The sequence below is a fragment of the Tupaia chinensis genome, unplaced genomic scaffold, assembly GCF_000334495.1.
Source record: "Tupaia chinensis unplaced genomic scaffold, TupChi_1.0 Scaffold000399_1, whole genome shotgun sequence".
NCBI classification, from domain to species: Eukaryota; Metazoa; Chordata; class Mammalia; order Scandentia; family Tupaiidae; genus Tupaia; species Tupaia belangeri.
In genome coordinates this window covers 2,014,297-2,038,907 of record NW_006159901.1, presented here as the reverse complement: position 1 = coordinate 2,038,907, position 24,611 = coordinate 2,014,297, and positions in this window count along the sequence as shown.

Sequence of the window (24,611 nt, the reverse complement as noted above, 5' to 3'; positions counted from 1 at the left end):
ATTTATTTTGAGAGAGAGAGAAAGATTTTTGCTCTAGTGGCATATGCTCACTGGAGACACAGAGAGACACAGAGAGACAAAAAGTGAAAAAGCATCCCCCAGGGGCAATGACAATACCACAAATCCCCTCTCCTCTATTGTCCTTTCAGGATTTGGGGCATGTACACACACGTGCCTGGTGTGAGTTTAAGCCACTGGGTCCAGGACTCAAACCACGGTCAACTACATGGGAGTTCAGTGATGTAACCATTATGCCATCTGCTGATCCTCGATGTACACAACCTGACCACAGACACATAGCCTTCCTATGTACTAACACCCTCAAGGTCCAGCCCAGATATTGACCCCCAAAAACAAATCCCTTACCAATCCACCTTCCCCAGCATTCAGAACTTCTGTTGGAATTAACCTTTTCCAATCATTATACTTCTATCTGTCCAATGGTTCTGGTACTGTTTATTCAAAAAATTATTGCACAAATAGTTTTACAACTGCAAACTGGCAGACCTGTCAAATTCTGAATCATAAGGAATAAATTTCTAATCTCATAATCTCTTCTTCAGTCTCCCAGAGAGGTATAAATAAACCTGTTTGCTTTTCATATGACTTCCCCTTTAGATAAGATTGATAACCACTGCCTCTCAATACTAGACAAGTGAAGAAGATTATCAGAAGATAAAGCTGGAAATGTACCTCATTCTTCAGCATTCTTAGCTGACACAGAATTCATTCTAGCTAGTCTAAGATGGATTTATTGTAAAATATAAATTCACTGACCTATGGAAAGGCTTGCCTTCAGGAATAACTTCAGAAAACATCTCCTGGAACCACACTGATAATGTTAGAGCCACATTGCCTCTGACTCTTCCAATGGAAATGGGGGGGGGGGGAATGTCCATAACACATTTCTAAACCATTGCCTCACCTCCGCATATCTAATCAGAATCAGAACTCTAGGTGGATCTGCCTCCACACTGGCTAGAAGAGAAATTGGGAAAAGGCTGTTTGGGATTTTATTTAGGAAGACAGAATCCACAGTTTGAATTATTAATACATGGAGTGGATGACAAGAGATCTGAGGCAGCCGTGAATAGCAGACATTCTCTATATAAACCTACATCTTACAATGTGAAATGTCTATAATATCACATTAAGTAGTGAGAACTTTCTTAGTTATGCATTGAAATTCTACAAAGCATGTAGTGCAAGGCAAAGTTATCTTTTAGAATAATACTACTAGCAAAAAACCATATTAGACTCAGGAAAGAACATAGGTAAGATGTGATTGAATAGACAGGACAATAATGAAAAATCAAAGGACAAAGAGTAGTGAAGAAACTGTTGAGCACCACTTCTCAGTTAATCCTCATAAAACCTTTGGTAAGACTTCTAATGCACATTCGTATCCAGCAGTCCTCTTGTTTAAGCTCCGTGGGTACAATCTTCCCTACATTTTTGTGTGGAACTAGCTCTTCTTAGTGGATTGTAGGAGAAAGGAGAATGTGTCATTTCTGAGTCTGAGTATTGACATGCTGGTAAAAGACCCCCAATTCCCTCCTCAACCCAGCCCTATTTGCAGCCCACACTGCCCTCAGATCCCCACTCCCACTGATCTCTTTCCCACCTACAAGTGATAGTTGAAGCACCTGCTGAAATGAATCTTCAGACATGCTGAACCTTGAGTGATTGCAATATATAGATCTCCTTACTGATTAGTGAAGGGCATGTAATGTAAATAACACAGGAACCTGTGTTTGGTAAGCCACCATGATTTTAGGAATTGTTTTCTTTTTTAAAACTACTGCATAAATTAACCTGCTTTACTCAACAATCATGCAGGAAAACAATTGCTCTCCAAACTTTCAGCTAGAGACAGAGACTCAGAGATGACGTCTAAAGTCACCCAGGAAACCCGGAAGTGGAACGGAGATGTGTTTTGTCACTGTATGCTTGTGCTTTCGCTGGTTTTGGTGTCATTATTGTGATATATTTATGTGTTTGTGTGCATGCACATGTGCACATAGTTACATGTAAAAGTGAAATTATATGCTTGTTTTAATGTATCTATCTATATATTTATATTTATACATATATATATACATAAAAACACATATATACCATTCTTTTTTGTAACATGTATACAGATAATTTGTTTTACTCTTCTCTTTTATAATATTTTTTTTGCTTGATGCTTCTAACGTTACCAAATTGCTTTCTAAAAAGAGTAATAGTTCTACCACAAAAAAAAAAAACAAACCTCTTGGCTGCATGCCTGCAGGCAAATGATATTATTCTTTTAAATTTTTTCAGTCTGATAAGGGTAAAGCTACATTCAACTTACATTTAATTTGCATTTACCTGACCACTTTTTGAGTGTGAGCATCTTTCCATGTGTTCATTTGTTAGTTGAATTATTCTTTGTCAATTGATCGTTCGTTTATTTATTTTGGTCAGCTTTGCTCTTGTATCATTTGGCTTTTCATTGTCAATTCATGTGCATTCTTTTCATAGAAAATGCTAACTCTTATCATCTCTGTTGCAAATGTATTTAACAACTCTACTGCCATTTTATTGACTTTGTTTATGGTATCTTTGCCACACACAGCAATTAAAACTTTGGGTCTGACCTTCAAGGTCAGTGGTCAAGTGCTCTGTGCAGGGAGGCAGATCTCACCTGGAGGACCTCAGTTTAAATCCTAATCCTGATAGTTTGGAAGAAACCTGCTGGTACAGGCTTGTGGATGCCCCAAATCCTGACAGGATGGAGAAATGAATGAAAGGAATTGTGTTGTGACCATGCCCCACTTGAGGGTGCTTTTTCTCTCTCTCCCTCTCCCTGTCTCTCTTACCAGCAAGTTCACACACCCTCTGGCAATACAATTTTTTTTAATATGGTAAAATAAAAAATTTAAAATTACACTATAAAATATTTCAGACATTTCTATAAGCGTAAAAACAAGGTGAAAATTTGTAAATATAATACCTACCATTAAAAAAACAAATTATGGGGACCAGCAGTTAGCTATGTCGCTGGCCTCCCACGTAGTCGACCGCAGTTCGCGTCCCAGACCCGGTGGCTTAAAACTCACGCCGGGCGCGTTTGCATGCATGCCCAAGATATCGAGAGGAGAATGGAGGAGAAAGGATTGCGGTGTGGCCATCCCCTCTGGGGGGTGATTTCTCGCTTTCTGTCTGTCTCTCTCTGCCTGTCTGGTGAGCACACATGCCCTATAGCAAAAACCTCTCAAAAAAAAATTATGTATTTTTATTATGGTTAGACCCTAACATGTACCTACCAAATCAAATCTTCTCCCCATCCCCAGAATTAGTCACTATATAATATTCAGTGTTAATATTTATATACATTTCCTTATACTTTTACCATTACATCTATTTTTAAGATAAAATCATTTTTTTAAGGTTTTTGCCATAGGGCATGTTTGTCCCCTTAGAGAGATAGAGAGACAGACAGTGAGAGGGAAAGTAAGAAATCACCCCCACACACACAGGAAGATGGCCACATCTCAGTCCCTTTTCTATTCTTCTCCTGGGTTTTGAATATGCACCCACATGTACCTGGCACGAATTTCAAGCCACCAGGCAGGTCTGGGACTCGAACCTTGATCAGCCTTATGAGAGTCCAGCAACTTAACCACTATGACACCTGCTGGCCTCAAAATTATATTCTTTTTCATAACTTTTGTTTTATATAAACATAATTTGTTATGTATTTTTTTCCTGCAATGTAAGGTTTGCATAGCACTGTTATTGAGATCCATTGCTATTTAACCACATAGTTCTAATTTATTCATTTTATTCTTATAATACAAATTTAGCATACTTTATCCTTTTTTTATTGAGGGACATTTAGATTTTTTTCAAATTTCTGTAATTACACACAATGTAACCATGATCATTCTCATTATTTGTGATGTATAAACAGTTTTCTCTTCCCTTTTTTAGAGAGAAATTTTGCCATAGGGCACGTGAGTTCACTGAAGACAGAGAAAGACAGAGATGGAAAGCAAGAAATCACTTCCCAAGGGAATGGCCACGCCACAATCCCTTCTTCCTCCATTCTCCTCTTGGGATTTTGGGAACACATGCACACACGCCTAGTGTGAGTTTTACGCCACCAAATCCAGGATTCAACTGCAGTCAACAACATGGGAGTGACTTGACCATTACGACATCTGCTGGTCCCACGTGTGAGCAATTTTCAAAATCATATACTTAGGAATGGAAGTATTGGCCTTTAGGATTTGTACTCATTGCCTAATTATTAAAACAAGGTAAATCTATTCCTAGCAATTATATCTGAGACTTCCTCTTGCTCCCTATTTCCACAAATAGTTATTGTAGTTAAATTTTTTATCACAAATCTGATGAACATGAAACAATATTTAATTATAGATTTTATTAGTATTTTCCTACGTATTAATGAAGGTAAGCATCATTTCATGTTTGTGAGCCATTCACGTTTCCTGGTTTCTAATTTGATCATGTAATTTGGGTTGGTTATGTTTAAGACATCTCTTCCTGCCCCCAAAATGATCATTTCTTCTGTCATATTATTTTAAACTCGAGGTACATGTATAATTTTGATTGATTTTGTGTACAGTCTGTATTAAGGACCTATTTTTCCCCAGAAATAATAAGTAATTTTTCTAGAAATATTTTCTTTAAGTTTTCAAATGTGTTGTCAGAAAGTTGTAGTAACATTTGTTTATTTTTTAAAAAAGTCTCTCAGTAATACAATTACATTTCTATTCTTATTTCTATCCTTATATATGAATTTGCTACCTCATTATTTTTAAGTCAGATCAAAAGAATTTTGTTTGGGGCTAGGCGGTATCATGGTGGTTAGGCTAGCTGGATCCCACATGGCCAACTAAGCAGTTCAAGTCCTGGACCCAGTGGCTTGAAAAACACTGAGTATGTGTGTGTGTCTGCCCAAAATCCTGAGAAAGATCATGGAGAAGGGAGTGTGGTATTGCCATTCCTCCTGAAGAATAATTTCTCACTTTCTCTGTCTCTCTCCAGCAAGCACACATGGTCTACAGCAAAAACTGAAAATTAACTAAATAAATACATTTGAATTATTTTGTTTCCTGTTGGTTTTCAAAAATAAAACAAAACAGTACTGGAACCCATTCTTTTTAACTATTTGAGAAAAATGTTTTATATTGTGTACCTTTAGATTTTATCTTCAAAATTCCTTCTTCTTGTACTGTTTGGGTTTCTTTTGTTAACTACTTTGTTATAATGTCTTTAGATTAGAACTAAGGTTTTTTATTCTTTCTTTCTTATTTAAGAATGAGACATTTAAGGTAAGTATTCGCCAAAGAAAAGTTTTTGTGTGTGTCTCATAGATTTTGCTACAATGTATTTGAAGTCTTATTACTTTCTAAATAGTTTTTAAGTTCAGTTTTAATTTTCTCCTTGAACCAAAAGTCATATTGAAATGTTCTTCTTAATTTCCAAGTAGTTATGGTTTTTATGTTAACCTTTACATTACTTATTTCTAGTTTTATTGGATTATGACCGGAGAATATGGTCTATAAAATTTCTACTTTTTAGAATTTGTTAAATTCTTTTCTATCCAAGAGGCAATAAAATTCTGTACTTATACCTATAAAATTTAGTTTATTGACTGTGTTTTTCAAGTCCTGTAAACTTCAAGCTTTTATATCTACAGACTCTTCCCAATTCTGAACATGATATATTGAAGTGTTCTACTATAGTGATATTTTTTAACAAGTATTCTTGTTTTCCTAATGGTTTTCCTTCATATTTAGCTTATATGTTGCTTGGTGGATACAAATTTACTATGATTCTGCCTTTTTCCTAACTTAGGTCTCCTAACATTATAAAATGTCCTCCTTTAACATTTTTAGAAATTGTTGCTTTATCTTACAGTTACATTGCTACTTCTCTCAGTTTGTAGTCTTTTATTTCTTTATTCATTTTTAAGTTAATTTATTTTTAATTGTCAAAAAGCATATATATTTATTGAATACAACATGATATTTTAAAAATACGTATACATTGTGAAACAGTAAAGTGAACTAATTAACACATGTATTACCTTATATATTTAACATTTCTGTAGTCAAATTGAAAACCTACACTCAAGGCCTCTTGAGCCTCTCTTTCTCTGTCCTCTCAGGCCCTCTCCTACCGCTCAGGAGTATGCTTTCACATTTACTTAATAAACTACCTTGTCCTTTCACAATTCACGTGTTTTGTTCAATTCTTTGTCCAAAACACCAGGAATCTGGATATCATTACAGATGCCATCCCACAACATATATTCTGGCCAGCCAGCCGGGAGGTAAGCCCCTAACTAGGGACCTGTTCTACTCTGTTCCTTAACCTCTTCATCATTTTCCTCTTCATTTCCATTAAGTCTCTTGGCCAAAGCAGGTCATTTTAGGTGGAATTGATAGCTCTTGGTATGGGCAACTCATATAGGGCTAGAAACCACCTCAAAACCAACCCACTAATGCCTTAAGCCCCTACAGGTGAGAAATTCTCCTTTTTCCTCTCTCATTCTCTTCTTTCCAATGGGTCTCCTGCCCAAAGTGAGTCAGCCAGAGTAGAACTGATGGTTCTTGATAGAGACAACTCCTGTTTAAGACATGAAGCCCCTCTGGTCCAACTCATGGAGGCCTTAAACTCTATTGAAGTAGCAGATTTCATTCTTTTTCTCTAAGACACCTATATTTTTCTAAACTACGTGTGGTGGTTGTTTTCCTTTTTCTCCTGATCATGGTGCCTGCAGTCACTCTCTTTAGGTTATTCTAACCCCATCTAACTCATCTGCCCATGGGAAAATTTGACGAAACTCTAAGTGGGTGTTAGCTCCTTCTATTTTTATTAAAAGCAGGAAGGGGAGACTCAAAACTGTGGGGGGTCTCTACCTGAGATGTGTGGGTCCTTGACTTTGTGTGGAAAGATTTCAAGAGCAAGCCATTGAGATTGAAGGCAGGATTATTTAGGGAAGTGTAGAGAACAGGCTGCTCCACAGGGAGAAGCAGCCACTGGGGAGAGATGGGTGAGCAGTTTTGTTTCTCTTTGAGAAAAAAGGGAGAACTGTTGCCTGAGGGAAAAATGATGGAGGCTTTCCTAAAACCACTGTTCTTTCCGTTTTCTGGTTTTACTAGGGTGGGTCCTATCATTGTCATTGTTATTTTAAACTGTCATGGTGCAGATGGGAATATCATCTAGCATGCTAGGACCATACAGGGAGGAGATGATGATGCTGATGCTTAGGTAGAGTTTGTTCCAGGTGCTTTCTTGGTTCTAACTGGTTCCGACACAGTCTGAGACACTTCTTTTCTTTCAGAATTTGGGTGTTAGAATGTCCTCTGCCTCACTTTGGAATGTCTCTTCTGTCTCACTATGGTGCTCTCTCTGACCAGCCTATTCTAATATGAAAAGAATATTGTCTTGGGAAAATAAGTGTCCTTATTCCTTGGGAATATTATGAAAATGGATGCTGTTTCTACAGACTTTTGAAAGGAGAGTTGGGGGGGTTCGGCAGAGTGGGAGAAATAGTCAAGAACTGAGCCTATCAGGAAAAATCCTACATAAGATCAGGGAAATATATCCCTTATCTATGGCTGCTAATTTACATCCCCAGTGTTTCCTCAGTCATTCCTGAGAACAACATGCATGTAAATATACCCAGCTTAAGGCTATAGATTTCTTCTTGCTTGCTGGGGTTCTCCATAATCCAAGGGAGACTCCTTCTCCGCTCTCTGGACTTGGCCCTCAATGCTATCCTGAGCCAAGTGTTGTCTGCCCTCTTGAGGGCCACAGCAACCCTATGCGGAAAAACTGATGGTTGTCCCACTTTCTGTCTCTTAGATTAATCTCTATAGCTCTTATCACCAAACGATGTTTACCCTAGTCCTTTCACTACTAGTTGTAGACCATTTTACAAATCTTTCAAAGGTCATGCCTGATATGCTGCTGTGAGAACTAAGCCTTCAACACAATGACAGGCAATCTCCTGATAGACTTCTCTGTCTCTTCTCCAGGGCTTCCCTTCTTTCACCATTTTCTCTGCTCCTCTCTGAAATGGCTTTTTCCAGGGGATAATTCACCCTCAGTCCTCCCCATACCCTAAGTTGCTTATATTTCAGAGTCAAATAGGAGTCTCAAGAGAGAGGCCCGTATAAAATAACTACCTCTGACGAGAAATTGAAGCCTTTGAAAGAGGTAGCTCTTTGAAGTTTCTCTTGGGTCTAAGTATACATTACTGTATTCTCATATGCACTTTGTGTGCTCCTTCTCCATGGCAGAACTAGAGGAAGAATAGGTCATGGCTCTCAAAAGGACTCCAAAGATCCTGGAGTCTTTCAGTCTAGCTGAAAATGTTCAACCAAAGAAATGGTCTGGGGATCATAAAGGACATGTTAAGGTGGGGACATCCAGACCACTGTTTTAGAGCTTCACCCACCTCCAAAGGATACCTCAGGTGGGATCTTAGCTCTAATATGTTCAAAAGGTATTCACTCCAAGGACCCTGGGGTGTACCAAGAAGACCGAGGATGCTCAGCATCTAGCTCAATCCAGCTGAAGATGTTCAGTCAAGGAAATGGTCCTAGGACACTCAGACCACTATTCTAGAGCTTCCCCCACTCAACCCCACAACACCTCCCAGGATTCTTCAAGTGGAATCTTAGCTCTACTATGCTATACTATTAGGGAACCAGCAGTTAGCGTAATGGCTATGTCGCTGGACTCCCACGTAGTCGACCACAGTTCGCATCCTGGACTCGGTGGCTTAAAACTCACGCAGGGCGCGTGTGTGTGCGTGCCCAAGATCCTAAGAGGAGAATGGAGGAGAAGGGATTGCGTTGTGACCAATTTCTCGCTTTCTGTCTCTATGTCTCTCTCTGTCTGTCTGGTGAGCGCACGCAGCGCCCTATAGCGAAAACCCCTGCAAAAGAAGAAGAGGTATTCACTCTAAGGATCCCAGGGTATACCAAGAAGGCCAAGGATTCTCAGCATCTAACTTGTCTGACTGAATGTGTTCAGCCAAGGAAGGGGTCCTGGGGACAAAATAGGACATGGCAAGCTGGGAACACTAAAGCTACTGTCTCAGAGCTTCATCCACCTCCAAAAGATGCATCAGTTGGGACCATAGCTCTAGCATGCAGTTCTGATAAAGATGTCTACCTTGTTCCTCAGGGTTATCCACTGCCTATAGGGACACTTCAGACAGGAACCTGGCTCTAGTTTGTCTATTCCTTCCTCTCTGTCATTTCTTTCTGTTTCTTTATAAAAGGCACAGGGAATTTAATCCCCTGAGACTCACCACTTAGCCCTGATGGAACTTCCAAGAAAACATACACTCCCTCCATACTGCTCCTCACATTCTGCCTCAAGCACAGCTATAGGGTTTCCAACCCTAAAGCATAGACAGAAAGAACAGATAATCAACCCTTCAGTCTATTACTTATTCAAAGCAGGACATTCTACTCCCTCAGGGAAATAGTTGGACAAGAGGACCCAATTAGAGTCCAAGTTCCCTTTGCCATTACTGCTAGTCAACAATGCTGCAAAAGGTTGGACAAATATTCTGAGAACCCTGATAAATTTACTAACAGGTTCCAGACTCTGCCTCTGGTTTTTGACCTCTCTCAGAGGGATGTGCAGTTCATTCTGGCTACCTGTTTTACCTCTATTCAGAAGGAACAAATTTTTAGATATAGCATACAAAGAAGCAGATACTTGTATTTTCTAGAATCTCACAAAGAATTTTTCAGGAGATACTGTTCCAATAACTGACCCTAAATGGGATTAGAACACCTCAACAGAAATGAACCAGGAGGCTAAGATGCTAGAAGCTCTCTTGGCAAGAATGAGATATGAGAAAGAAAAGCCTGTAAATTATAACAAACTAAGAAAAATTGTACAGGAAAAAGATGAAAATCCAGCCACTGTCTGACAGGTTAAAAGAAGGGTTTAGAAAGTATACTAATTTGGACCTTACTTCTCTAGAGGAAAGAGGTCTTTGGGGATAATACTTCATTAGCCCATCTCCCCCAGTTATCAGGTGAAAACTCCAAAGCTATAAATGGGACCCCAAACCAATGAATTTCTATTACTTGACACTGCCTTCATGACATTTAATAATCAGGATCTCAAAAAGGGGGAAAAAAGAACAGAAAAAAGAAATGACTAGCCAGGCTTATAGCTGCTACAATTAGCAAGACTCTAGATATCTACAAACCAGATAAGAGTTTATCCAAAAACCAGAGAGAAATACCTGTACATTCATGCTTCAAGTGCCAGAACCGGACAGTGGGGAGAGATTGCTCCCAGCCACCTTCCAGGCCCTAATGTTAATGCTATGAGATGGGAAACAGTCCCTGGCATTGAGGAGTCTATTGCCTTCTCTTCCAAAGGTGGAATTGTCAGCCAAGACCCTTGTGCACCAAGGGGAAACAATTGACAACTGAGCAGGCCTGGGAAGATCCTCTATGTTCCTGTCTGGATAAGTCATCATAACCACTGTGGAACCCTGGGTAATTCAATGTCACAGGTAAGCCAATTCTGTTTCTTTTAGATACAAGGACTACTTATTCTGTTCTCCCTTCTTTTTTGAGAAGACCCTCCTCATGAATCAAAATAGTTAGGGGGATGGAGGGAAGAAATATTGTGAGTTATTTCATCTCTCCTTCTTTCACTGTTCCTTGGTAATACTGATTCAAGATATTTTCTCACAAAAATATCTAATAATTCCCAGCTGCCCAATCCCCCTTATGGGAAGATATATACTGGCTAAGCTGGGGCCCATCCTTCAATTTAAGTTTCAACTGCCAAGGATTATGATCATTCAAGATTCTGATGGGGTACTAATCCACATAGATGATGAAGTTGACCCCATTTTCTGATACTCTGGACAACCAGGAAAGTTATAACAACACCTCCTATAAAAATACAACTTAAGGACCCTCTAAATTCCCTTATTGCAAACAGTATCCTATAAGTCTAGAAGCTAGAAAAGGACTTGAATTCACTATAAAGGAATTTTTTAAATTTGAACTATTAAAGTCTTGTCAGTCCCCCTGCAATACTCCTATACTGTCAGTACTTAAGTCAACTGAGGGATACAGGATTATCCAAGACCTAAGGTTTCCAACTCAAATTTGACTAACAACTGCTGGCTTTGTTTATCCTCATCCTCAGTGCAATACATAGCTGTCCCTATTCTTATTCAGCTGTGAGCCACTAGCGCAATGACTCTCCTAAATATAAGGGAGGTCAACCTTTCTGGTTAATAAATACACAGGGCTTGCAGGACTTTAAAATAACCGAATCGACTAAGAACACACTGATAAGAAGGGCAGTTAACCTCAGATCCTTCCAACAGAACTTAGCCACTGAGGTCTCACTGAGAGCCTCAGCTTGAGACCTATAATGGTGACTGTTCTCTTAAAATTCCAGGCATGCATCTCTGTTAGAAGAACTTGATATAGCCCAAGGATGACCAGTAGGTGCTTTAAACCAGTCTCTCTGTAATCATATTGCTTCATAAATGGGACAGCATTTGTTGGATTCATGGGGAATCTGGTTAAAAATCTGGAAGTGGTTCCCATGACTGTCGCCCTTCTTGGGACCCCTATTGATGTTAACTCTCACCCTCATTTCTGGGCACTGTCTCTTAAATCTTCTAACCAAGTTTATCTCTTCTTACTTAGAGGCTATAAAATTGCAAATAACTATATGACAGGGATATCAACCCCTTATAACCTCTGCTGAATTTTACTGAGTCATCCAACATCAACAATAGCCCTCTCTGACATTCCACAGGACTATCCGAATGACCTTCCCCTGATCCCACTCTCTCACCTAGATCAGACAGGGTAAGAGTTCTATGATCCCTGATAGGTAGGGTCAACACACCATTCCAGCATGAAGCAGTTATAGAAGGCAGGCCATTGACCTTTGACTCCCCAAAAAGATTTATGGGAGTCATGGCACTCAGGGGGAAAATGAGGCAGGAGAAAGGTAGAAATGCAAGAATGTAAGGGGACCAGAGCAACTGCCCATGTGTCTAGATAGAAATACGTGATCAGGGCAAAAAATTTCAGCCTAAGGTAATATAGGCAGGTTAGTGTGTATGTGTTAGGGGGTGGGGGAGCTACCTGATTCAGCCACATTTGATATAGCCAATGAGATGAATCAGTGGGCCCAGCCACATTTCATAGAAACAATGAGATGGGCCCAGTCAATCATCAACCAACAAGTTCTAGATTAAAAAATTATAAATCTCACAGAATGTACCTCTTGGGTGTCCCGACCCGGGGGGACAGTTGAACAGGTTTCCTGAGTGAAGGAGTGAGAGCCGGGACAAGCGGCGTAGTGTTACAGCACGGAGACGACAGTGTCATCCGTTTATTGTGGGCAGCACGGTACAGCACAGACACGACGCAGTGTCACAGTTCTTAAGGGTTGCGTCATCTACTGTGAGCAGCACAGAGATGATGCAGTGTCACAGCTCTTAAGGGTCGCGTCGTCTACTGTGAGCAGCACAGAGACGACGGTGTCACAGCTCTTCAGGGTCGTCTGGAGACGATGTAGTGTTACAACTCTTCAGGGTCTCCCAGGTCGTCTGGAGACGATGCAGTGTCAGCTCTTCAGGATCTTCAGGGTTGTCTGGAGACTGCACAGTGTTTCAGCTCTTCAGGCTTTTCAGTCGTCATCTTCCTGGTCGTCGTCATCTTCCTGGTCGTCTGTGTCATCTGGCTACTGTGGGCCAGGGATAGTGGTTATATACACTCTGGTGGGTTGTAAATGGTGGGCCATGATTGGTTGTAAATGGTGGGCCGTGATTGGTTGTAAACAGTGGGCCGTGATTGGTTGCTTTTGGACCAATCATGAGGTGCCAGATATGCAAATTTGAGGGATTCTAGTGGCCAATCAGAGCAAAGTTTCGAAGGTCAGGTTTTTTTGAAGGGAACCAATCATGGCAATTGTTTGCTCTCTGAGGAACCTCAGCAGACTCGCCAGTGTGCAGCCTCCCACACTTGGGTCCTTTTGAACTACTCTTTGTCTGCTCAGGCCTGCATATATTCACTTTTACTTAACGAATTACCTTTTCCTTTTAAAAAAGAAATAAAGAAAATAATCCACACTCAATTTTCCAGAATACACAGTATATTGTTAATAACTGCAGTCAACAATGTTGTACTATATCTCTTTTTTCTCTTTTTTTTTTTTTTTGAGAGGTTTTTGCTATAGGGCACATGCGCTTGCCAGGCAGACAGAAAGAGAGAGACAGAAAGCAAGAAATCACCCTCCAGGGGGGATGGCCACGCCGCAATCCCTTCTCCTCCATTCTCCTCTCAGGATCTTGTCTTGGGCACGCACACACACGCACCCGGCATGAGTTTTAAGCCACCGGGTCCAGGACGCAAACCACGGTTGACTACGTGGGAGTCCAGCGACATAGCCATCACGCTAACTGCTGGTTCCCTCTTTTTTCTTTTTCTTTTTTTTTTTTTTTGAGAGATATTCTTGCTATAGGGTTCATACAGTCACCAGAGACACACAGAGAGAGAAAAAACTAGAAATCACCCCCCAGGGAAGTAGCTATACCACAATCCCTTCTCTTCCATTCTTCTTTTGGAATTTTGGGTACACAGGCACACACTGCACCCAGTGGAGTTTTAAGCCTTTGGGTTCTAATCTTAAACTGTGGGCAATCACATGGGAGTCCAGTGCCTTACCCACTATGCCATCTGCTGGCTCCTAGATCTCTTGAACTTATTCCTTATTTCTACCCACCTATTCTCTTGTTTTGTACCCTTTGATCAGCTTCTCTTTAATCCCTTCCCTACCCCACCAAAGCTCCAGTAAATATCATTCTATTCTCTGCTTCTATAAATTCTAATATTTTAAATTCCATATATATATAAGTGGAATTAGAACAAAGTTTTCTTTTTGAAAATTATTTATTTTATTTGTTATTATTATTTATGTTTTAATTTGACCAGAGAGACACACACAGAGAGAAAGGAAAAGTGAGAAAGCAGGCTGTCAAGTCTAAGACTCAAACTGTGGTCAGCCATGTGGGAGTCCTGCACCTCAACCACCACACAACTTGCTGGCCCAGAACTAAGTTTTCTTATTATTTCTTTATTCTTTAAAAATGAGACATTTAAGGTAAGTAGTCTTCAGAGAAGAATACTGCTGTCTGGCTTATTTCACTAAATAATGTTATCCAGGTACACCCATTTTGTCTTAAATGATAGAATTTCCTTCATTTTGATGGCTGAATAATATTCTATTGTGTATACAAACTATACTTTCTTTAATCATTTATTCCTAATATGGTTATTCCTTAATTGTATACCCTTTTTCTTTTAATTTTCCCAGAGGACTCATGAGCTTGCCAGAAAAGAGACTGAGAAGGAAAAGAGACAGGAAAAGTTAGAAAGCATTTCTTCCTTGCCCTCCCTCCCAAGCCCCATGGGGAATGGTCAAGATGCAGTCTCTCCTCTATTTCTTTCCTTCAAGATTCTGGGCATGTACCCACATGCAACCAGCATGTTCCTCAAGCTGCCAGGTCCAGAACTCAAAATGCATTATCGGTTTGTATGAACCAGCTGCTTAATTACTGCTCCAGTGGCTGGACCAATTTTATACCTGTTTTATTTTGCTATAATTTTTGTTCTGATAAATAGCATATAGTTGTATGTCTCTTAGTGAGTTAGGGAATATCTTTTAGTTGGAAAATTCAGTTTATACTATTCAGTGTAGTTATTGGTCTAATTGATCCTTTTCTATCTTAATGTTTATATATTTTCCTTCTTTTAAATTTGGTTTAATCAAATTGCTATTCAGGCCAATTAATCATTATTCTCATTTTACTTTTGAAATCAATGTGACAGAATTTATAAATGAATTTATAACACTCATAATTAGTGTAATGGGAGATGTAGTAAATTCCAGTCTTTACAACATTACAGAAAGACTATTTTATTTTTTATTTGATCAACTTTTATTTTTCCTGTAGTTACAACATTCATTTTATTTTAAAATTATTTTGCCAGAATGTCTTGTAATGGCAGAATTTAGTCCATTACAATTTAGTATAATTACTAATATACTCAATTCAATTCTTTTCATCTTTTTGATAATGTATTATTTTACTTTCGTGTTCTTTATTTTTTCTTTTGGTTGGATGAAGTTGTTACTGACTCTAAAAGTAATTCATTCTAGCACTTTCCTCTCTTAATTTGGAGTTGTAATATAGCACCACAATCCCTTTGTGGGTTTCTTACATTGTCCCATACAACGCATATCCTGTTTTTGATTTGTTTCTTTTTGAAAAACAAAACATTATTTCCTCCACCAAGAAGCCCCAAGTTCAACATTCTCTACTACTTTTCTCTTTTCTTTTTTCTTTTCTTTTTTTTTTTTTTTTTTTTGAAAGGTTTTTTTGCTACAGGGCATGTGCACTTGCCAGAAAAACAGAGAGAGACAGAGAGACAGAAAGCAAGAAATCACCCACCAGGGAGTATGGCCACACCACAATCCCTTCTCCTCCTTTCTCAGGATCTTGGGCATGCATGCACACACGCCCTGTGTGAGTTTAAGCCACCAGGTTTGGGACTCGAACAGCAGTTGACTACATGGGAGTTCAGCGACATAGCCATTATGCTAACTGCTGGCCCCAACGTACTCTACTACTTTAAGATGAGATGTTCTGGAGGCTATCAGGTGGCATGGTGGTTAAGACACTAGACTTCCACATAGCCACTTGTGGTTTGAGTCCCAGACCTGGAGCTTAAAAATCACACTGGGCACGTATCTGTGTGTGTCCAGAATTCCAGGAAATTGTGGCATTGCCCTGCTCCCCTGGGGGTGATTTCCCACTTGCCCTCTCACTATCTAACTCTGTCTCTCTGTGACAAGTGTTTGTACTCTATATAAAAAGAGAGAGAGAGAGAAAGACAGAGAGATGTTTAGAATATTTGTACTCTCAGTGTCACTGAACCTCTAATACTCTATCTGTGTCTAAGAAATTTTCAGTGATTTTACATCCTTCATTTTCCCCTATGTTAACCTCCTACATTTTTCTAGAGTCATTTATATACTTAATATCATTCTCAAAGTGTCCCTGCCCTATGTCTCTTCTATTTCAAAGATTCATATTTAGCATTTGAATTATGCACTTCCAAACAAGCTTTATTTTTCAAGTTAGCAATAATTACTAACTATATATGTATTCATACTTATTGAAAGTATCATTGCTTATCACTTACTTCTGATATTTTTCCTCCTCTCTTGTCTTGAGGTTGATGTTTTAATTTGTACTTTTTAATATGTAAGCCCCTGTTTGAATATATTTCTATGACAGGATAAATTGATTACATATTTTTTCAATTTTTATATATTCATAAATACTTTTCCAACACCTCAAAATATTGGATTACATCTCCATGGATAATAGGCTGTAGAGATGCAGAAAATGTTTATTCTATGATCTTCAAGCTTCTAGTATTTCAGATAGAAAAATCTAAAACCAGTTGAATTACATCCCTTTGTTGATTCTATTAAAATTTTAATATCTCTCTTTATTAATATTATCCTGAAGAGAGACGGGAAGTTTCTGGGGCTGAACAAATTACTGTTTCCTTATAGCAAATAATGTGCCAGTCTCCTGTGCCCCAATATTCCATTTCAGGAGCAATGCAATGAAAATTAAATGTCATAGTACACAGATGGAGTCTGTATTGTAGGTAAATAATGTTGAAAATATAGATTTTACATTTACAAAGGAGAAAAAGGCAGTTGTCTATTCTCCCCTTTTGACACTGTTTTTTGGGGAAAGTAATGGAAAGGATACTGGGTTCTTACTCTCTTTAGAATGTAAATAACTCTCTCCAAGGAATAGAAAAACTAGACTCCAGCTTTATAGTTTATGGATTTCTCCAGGTCCCTTCATCTCTCTTGAAATGTAAATACATATCTTTTACATCTACAGAGGTAAATATTTCCAAAATTCTCACTATCTAATCAGGTGTAAATTAACTTCCAGGCTTGTCCTTCAGTCCAAAGTGTCAAGTTCCTGCAACTTGAGTGTTTACTTAGAATAACATTTTTTTTCCTCCTATTTCTTGTTTGCATAATTACCTCTCCATATAATCCTTTTTCTTTCTGGAATAGTGATTATTTACATGTTTGATCTTCTGTATGCATGCTTGAGTATTTTTCCCATTATGAGTTTAAGATATTTCTGCTACCTTAACTTCCTAGGTAATCATTTCAGATACAATAAAATATTTATTCTAAAATCAAGATTTTTTAAATTCAAATAAAAGCAAACACACATACATATGTATATATGTATATATACACACATGTGTATATACATGTATATATAATGTACACACATGTGTGTATATACATACATATATAATGTACACACATGTGTGTATATACATGCATTTATATAATGCACACATATATACATATATATGTGTGTGTGTATAGATATTTCTTCTGGGGCTATACTTTTCTTATTTTTAAATTGTTACTAGTCTCAGAATATCTATTTGATCTTGCCTATGAATGCTGGGTTCCTCTAAATTTCTTACCTGCTCTGTCAGCTTACTGAGATTTTAGTATGGTAATTGGAGCACCTTTAGTAAGTCTACAAGTGGCAAAAGGTAAAATCTTCCACATGTTTGTGGACCAGAAGTATAGTAGGAGAATATTTTCCTGCCCTCCATGAGAGGGAAGAAAGTCCCTGTTTCCTGGTTTCCTTTCATATTATAGTTTCAAGAGTGGAAGAATTCAGCTCACATATTCATCTTCTCCTAGATTTCTTTTTATTCCATATATTTAAGGTGCACAACATGATGCTTTGATATATGTATATATCATGAAAGGATTATTATAAGCCAGCAAATCAGCATATTCATAGTCTCGCATAGTTACCTTTATTTTAACAGTAAGGACCCAACCTTTATTTATTTATTTATTTATTTATTTATTTATTTATTTATTTATTTATTTATTTATTTATTTATTTATTTATTTATTTATTTATTTATTTATTTATTTATTTATTTATTTATTTATTTATTTATTTATTTATTTATTTATTTATTTATTTATTTATTTATTTATTTATTTATTTATTTATTTATTTAGGTTTTTGTTATAGGGCACATGTGCTCGCAAGAAAGACAAAGAGAGACAGTGAGACAGAAAGCGAGAAACCAACCCCCCCAGGGGGGATGGCCACCCCACAATCCCCTCTTCTCCATTCTCCTCTCAGGATCTTGGGCACACACACACACACGCCCGGCATGAGTTTAAGCCACCAGATCTGGGACATGAACCGCGGTCAACTACATGGGAGTCCAGCAACATAGCCGTTACACCAACTGCTCGTCCTATGGACCCAACCTTTAAATCTACTATCTTTTTTTTTTTGGAGAGGTTTTTACTATAAGGCGCGTGCACTCACCAGACAGACAGACAGAAAGTGAGAAATCACCCCCCGGGGGGATGGCCACACCACAATTCCTTCTCCTCCATTCTCCTCTTGGGATCTTAGGCATGCACGCACACGCGCCTGGCGTGAGTTTAAGCCACCGGGTCTGGGACTCAAACTGCGGTTGACTACGTGGGAGTCCAGTGACATAGCCATTACGCTAACTGCTGGTCTCTAAATCTACTATCTTAAAACATTTCCAGAATATGATGCAGTATTTTATTTTACAGAATTATTTTTACTTTAATTAATTGATTGGTTAATTATTTTAATTTGACCAGAGAGGGACAGAGAGAGAGAGAGAGAGAGAAAGCAAGCTGCCAGGCCTGGGAATCAAACTGTGGTTGACGATGTGGGAGTCCACTGCCCTTAGCCACCAAGCCACCTGCCAGCCCCTGCAATATCATTAACTATAGTCATCATGCTGTACATTTTATCTCTATTCATTCCACATAACTGCAACTTTGTACCTTTGACCTACATCACATTTCACCCATCCCACCCCTTACCTGCAGTAACCACCATTTCTATTAATTTTCTCTATATTCAACTTTTTTTACTTCCATAAATAAAAGAGACAATTTAGTATTTTTATTTCTGTTTCTGGTTTCTTTTACTTAGCATAATGTCTTCTGGGTTCATCTGTGTTAACACAAATGATAGGATCTTTTTTATAAGGCTGAGTAATATACTAAACCACATACCGTATTTGTTTTAACTAGTCATCTGACAAGAGCTTAAGTTGTTTCATATAATAGCAATTGTGAATAACACTGCAATGATCATAGAAGTGGAGATATCTCTGTTAAGTGCTGATTTTTTTTCCTTTGGGTATATATCTAGCAGAGGAATTTCTGGGACATGTAATAATTCTATTTTTAATTTTGGGGGGAACCTCTTTACTATTTCCCATAATGACAACACTGATTTACATTTCACTAACAGTGTACAAAGAGTTCCATTTCAACATTTGCTATCTCTTATCTTTTTGATAATAACCCTTCAAATAGGTGTGAGTTAATATTTCATATGGTTTTGATATACATTTCTCAGATGATTAGTGATGCTGAGTACTCTTTCAGATGTTTGTTGGTCAACTGTATGTCTTATCTGGGAAAAAAAAAGGTCTACTAAAGGTACTCAACTTTCTTGCCTTTTTTGTTAAGGATTTTGTCATAGGAATTGTGCACCTTTGCTGGACAGAGACAGAGGGAGACAGAAAGAAGGAAAGAGAGACAAAGAGAAGGAAAATGATAAATAACTCCCTGGGGGATAGTCATGCTGTAATCCTTTCTCCTCCAATCTCCTCCTGGGATTTGATGTGATTTTCAAGTCTCCAGATCTGAGATTTAAACCATGGTTGGCCATGTGGAAGCCCAGCACCTTAACCACTACAGAATTTCCTGGCCCCTCTTTGCCCATTTGTTAATTATTTGCTTTTTTGCTATTATGTCCCTTATATATTTTGGATATTGACTTCTTATCAGATACATAATATGATACCCAAGTATTTTCTCCCAGCCAATAGGTTACCTTTTCATTTTGTTGATTCTCTCTTTTCCTGTGTAGAAACTTTTTAGTTTGATAAAGTACCACTTCTTTATTTTTCCTTTTATTGTCTGTCCTTTGTTGTCCTATTAAAAAAATCATGGCCAAGACCAGGGAATTCTCTCCTATGTTTTATTTTATCCTCCTATATTTATTGAGAACTATAGAAGCCAGACAAGTTCAGGTGGGGCTGATTAACCATCTCTCAAAGGCCTATGATTTATTTCATTCAGATCTTCTCTTTTAAGGTTTCTTACTTCAGCCTTTGGAAGAGAAAAACATTCCAGCTCACCCTGTCTGGATACCTCTAGGGGTTAAGACTCAATTATTATTAATACCAGTAGTTGCTTTGCTGGATAGGAAGCTGAATTAGAATTCTGAGTGGAAGCAAACCGCAGAGCTACAATTTGAACTAATTTCCTAAGTAAAGGGAATGACAATTGGGTCACAGGAGTTGCATAGATATAAAGAGGCAAGATGGATAGTGTTAAACAACAGTTGTAGGTTGAGACTGAGGGAGAATAATTAAGGATAATCGAAGACATCTAGTTTGGAAAACTGTATACCTAAAGTAATCAAGAAATCAGTTATTTCTATTTACTAAATTCTTATTGTATCTCTGAGCTCATAACCACTGAATCTTCTATGACTCACATGTTCTTTGAATTACACATATTCTTTGAAGGGGTAAAATAACACTAATGAATGTCATGAAGAGAGAAGGATATTTTAAAAATCTTTTTACCCACTGGTTTACTTATGGTCAGGATCACCCTGAACTGAGTGTCTAAATGCACCCCCAGCATCCAACATCACCCTATCATCTTGTTGCCTATTTGGTCACTGTCAGTAAGAGCCTGGTAATAATATTTTTGGCATGAAAATCAATCCCCATTTGAAGTTGAGAGGGTTTTTTTTTTTCTTTTTTAACTTCAGGTAAAGATAGATGTACACCTTGACACACTGTGATAAATTGCTTGGCATAGTGGTACTCAGAGTGCAATTTAATAAACCTAGCTCTAGCACTTCAAAGTGTACTTTCAGATAGGGTTAATAAAGTCAGTAGGGATGGCTGATACTAAATAATCAGTAAGAGAAGCATCACCATTCACAATTTCAAAACACAGTCTGTTTTATCTTGCTATTTGTTGTTATGTGCCTAAGAAAGCAAAGGAGTCACAGTATGTTTTTTACTCTTTAAAAGTTATAAGACTATTCAATTAGTTTATTTGAGAGTTATATTTATTCTATGTTCTTTTGAACAGGAACCGTTCTAATCATGAAAATGTGTGCTATGCTCTTGCCATGAATAATCTGAAAACAATAATAATAAAAAGAATATTGTAGCACCAAAAATGAAAAACAATACTGGAAAAGATTAAAGGTTGGGTACTAAGAGACCCAGCTAAAGGGGGAGAAAATAAAAAGAAACAAAAAATTAACTGAACATAAAAAGTTCATTCTTCACCAGAATAAGTGCTGAGTTATAGGACAACTAGAACATGGAACAGACCTTATTTATTTATTTATTTACTCTTCCATATTGCCCCGGAAAGAATGCAAGACTTCTTACATGAGTTGGAAAAGACAACATAAAAAAAACTTCAGAAGAAAGCAGAACAGGGGTAAAAGTATAAAATTAAGTTAGAAATAGGTTTAATTTAAAAGTCGCATTATTATTAAATTGTAATTTAAGCTATATGTAGTTACACATACATATTATTAATATATTGGGTTGTCAGAAAAGTCATGACATATTTTTTCTATGATTTTCTGTGGAAAATGCACCATGACTTTTCCGGAAACCCAACACAATCTAAAGAATATATTAAATTAAATTATTATAAAACTAACATACTTCTTATAGACAGTCACAATTTTGAGTCTGATCTTTTTAGTAACCAATTCCAAAATGTAAATATCATGGTCAGTTACACAATTCCCAGTAGCTATAAGATAAAAAAAATCTCTAAATGTTTAGGAACCCTGCAATGATTGTGGAAGGTGAAGTCAGACAAGATATCACCTGGTGTTCCCTGTGGAGGTGACTGTGAAATGTAATGACTCACATCCTCAAAAGCATCCTTACAATAAAAGAAATGGGGAAATTTATAAAACTGTTTCTTACCTTGTTCCTCAGCCAGTGTGAGGTAACCAAATAAAAAGCACATTTTAGTTCAAAAAAAAAAGAGTTTACAGGGAGTGCTAAGTGATAAAGCAATCATTCTCAAGCGTTCAGAAATTCCTAGTGAAAACAGTAGGATGCCATATCACCCCTAATGCTTTCAGCTACCCAGAGATTTTCTGTGATCTTTCAGAAATAGCCATAAACCTTCACTGGGCACCAACACATTCAAGATAATAAGAGAAAATATTAAAGGAACTCAGAGAAAAATGTAATGGTACAATGATGAACTAAAGACTCAATTTAATTTCTAGTTCTCTAAGTCCAGTTATCCTTAGATATACTTCTGGTTTTTCTAAGATACTAAAATTTAAAAATATATTTATTTGAGACTAGCACCAGGATTGGGGATGAGGTCTCATGAGGCATTGCAATCTACAACCTGTAACTCAGAAAGGAAGTTCATTCTTAGTAAGGTTAAATTCCAGGGCCAGCAGATAGCTTGGTGGTTAAGGCTATTGGACTCTCACATGGCTGACTATGGTTTGAGTCCTGGACCTGGCAGTTTGCTTTCTCTCTCTCTCTCTCTCTCTCCCTCTCTCTCTCTCTCACTCTCACTCTATCCTTCTCTGGTCAAATTGAAATAAATAAATGAATGAATAAATAAAGTTAAATAAAATTTTTTTTAAAAAAAAGATTAAATTCCAGGGATCAACAGATGGCATAATGGTTATATCACTGGGCTTCCACATAGTCGACTCTGGTTCAAGTCCCAGACCCAGTGGCTTAAAACTCACACTGGACATGTGTATGTGCATGCCCAAAATCCCAAGAGGAGAATGGAGGAAAAGGGATTATGGATTGTAGCTTGGCCATCCCCCCGTGTAGGCAGGGGTGGGGGATGATTTCTTCCTTTCTGTCTCTGTCTCTTCAGTGAGTGCACGTGCCCTATAACAAAAATCCCTCTCAAAAAAAAGGAAAACTCCCAACTTGGGTCTCAGAGTCACTTGACAAAATCCAAAATATTTGTTATTTTAAATCCAGAGAGTATGGAAGCAGAGATTTCAAATGAGCAGAAAACTAAGAGCAAAAACAAATGCTTTCTGGATCTGAAGGTAATTTTGAATGATAGAAATAAGCAAGAGAGAGATGGTGGCAGAAAGGCAGACAGAAATCAGTTTACTGTTTACAAAGATATTTACAACTGGATGACAGATCACCAATAGTAAGCAAGAAAATTCATATTAGCAAATATCAGAATAACAGAATTTGGACAGTATGTGGACAGAATACTATAATTTGTTTCCTCCTATTAGTTCTCCAGGGTATTATCACATCTCTATAAAGACCTGTGGATGGTAACTGCATACTTCTTTCTACTCTAAGATTACATGCTAAATGTAGACACCTGACCCAAAGATAAAATGCAGATAAGAGGTCCTAAATATTTTTATACCACTACTTGAAGTTTTGAAATCTGAGAGAAAATGGAGCAATTCATTTTAACTTCTTACTCTCTCTACTGTCATCTGGCTTTACCCACCCCTTCAGCCATTAACAGATTTTATCCATTGGCAAAAAATACTCATGAATCATATTTTAAGGCTAAGAGGCCGAAAAATACATGGTTTTACCCATAGCTCTAAGATCTACTCTATTAAACCTAGTTATCAGTTTTAATGTGATCATATAGAAGGCCAGACATCCTTTGATCGAGGGCATCTAGGTGGCTATCAGAGTAGCTATTCAGAGCACATAGATAACAGCAATGACAGGGACCAATGTTCAAGCCAAGTTTTAAAGTACATCAACAAAGCAGAGACAATGACAAGATAAAAGAGCAGGGACCAGGATCTGCAGAAGTCTGAACCCTGTAATTTGCATATCTATTTCCAACAGTACATTTTCATTTAGGAAATCAACCAAAAAGAATAGGAATTGGTTAGCCTAGCAATTAAAGAAGGGTAGTTTGCTGCATTGCTACCTGGTATAAAGATTTTGAAGTTTCCAAACAAGAAGTCTAAATTCAAAGCATTCTAGAAGTCAGAATCACTTGCAAGCCATTAAGGATGAATTGATTTTCCAATACGGCTGCAGCAAGCCAGGAGCAGTTTCTGTTTCTTTTAGAACTTGTCTTGTCTTCACATTCTGGCATTAGAGATTAAGAAATTTAAGAAAGATTTAGTAATTATAAGCTTTTAATTGCATACCTGGTTCTAATAAGATTACCTGGTCATTTTGAAATTCTGAGCAAACATTTTGAAAATGGGGGTCTATCTATAAGAGTCTTTTGTAGTTTTAGTTCTACTCTTACATATGAAAATATTTCATTGAAGCCTTTCATAAAACTATTTCAATTCCAATGTGTTTGCTGTGTCTTTTTCTAAAGAAAAACCTTATCTCACAGGC